Below are 1,257 nucleotides of genomic sequence, written 5' to 3' on the forward strand. Positions count from 1 at the left end.
GATGCTGGGAAGTGCTTGCTGAGAGAAGTCTGATATGGCTATCTCCTGAGAGGCTTAACAGAGTCTGACAGATACAAAGGAGGAAGCTCACAGTCAACCATTGGATTCAGCTCTGTGGTCCCCTACGGAGGAGATGGAGAAGGGACTGAAGAAGATGTGGAGATATGGGGGTTGTAGTCCCTTGAAGGGAGCTACAGTAAAAACTGGCCAGATCCCTAGAAGCTTCTGGGGAATGGACCACCAACTAAAAATACATGTGTAGTGACCCATGCACTGGCTGCATATGTGGCAGAAGATGGCCTTGATGAATATCAGTGAGAGGAAAGGTCCTCGGACCTGATGGTGTTTGCTGCCCCAGTAGAAGGGAATGTCAGGGCAGATGAATGGGACTGGGTGAGGGACAGGGGGTTTCTGAAAGGGAGATGTGGAAAGGGGAAAAATTGAAATGTAAATAAAGAAAATATCCAAGGGGGGGGCGAGAATCAAACTCAGAGCCTCTGATTGACTTGCTATCAGTCTTAACTGCTGAGATATCATCTCTGAAAATTTCTCACTCTAGTATTGGCTGCCTTCAGTTGTTTCTACTAGGTTTTGTAGGCACTAGTTTTAGAGAAGCTTGGGAGTCTTTTTCCTGTTTGCTATTTGTGCAATTTCCTGAAGCCTCAGAGTTTGATTATTGTGCCCACTGCTCATTTTTTATACCAAGGAATAAACAATAAACCCTTAATGATTTCTTTGGTAACTCTTTACAAAAATGCTATGTTAAAGATACCCTTACCTGTACAATCTTTTCCCTCTCCTGTTATAGTCAGAAGTTTCAGACTTCCCCAGACAAAATTGTTTTCAGGACACTTGAAATAATCATGTATGAGTCTGGAACACTGAATTGTTCACTCTGGTCTAAGAGTCCACTAACAACAAGTGAAAGCAGCACATTATAATCTAGCAGTATGATTTGTATTAGAATGAATGAAATGAATCCGCTTGAGACAGAAACAGTCATTTTTGTTTTAAGATGCTAACAAGCTCAAGGAAATAGAGCCTACACTTGATAGTAGAGATGGTATTCAGAAAAAGTGATTTTGCCTCCCCAGATCTCTATAAACAGTAGCTCCTGACCCAGGTTTACATGGCCACTGTGCTCCCACTAAGGGACCTCAGAACGCCTGCAGCAAGGTTTGTGGTTAGGGTCACAACGAAGACTTCTCACTGTGCGTTGTACAGTAATAAATGCCAGTGTCTTCAGCTTTTTTTTTT

General features: G+C 42.6%; 1 pseudogene; it reads right to left on the reverse strand.

The window, feature by feature from the left end:
• Positions 1-1,147: 1,147 nt before the first annotated feature.
• The window catches only part of LOC110324116, a 2,599-nt pseudogene continuing 2,489 nt past the window's right edge, over positions 1,148-1,257 (reverse strand).

This window comes from Mus pahari, chromosome 7 (assembly GCF_900095145.1).
Source record: "Mus pahari chromosome 7, PAHARI_EIJ_v1.1, whole genome shotgun sequence".
Classification (NCBI taxonomy): domain Eukaryota; kingdom Metazoa; phylum Chordata; class Mammalia; order Rodentia; family Muridae; genus Mus; species Mus pahari.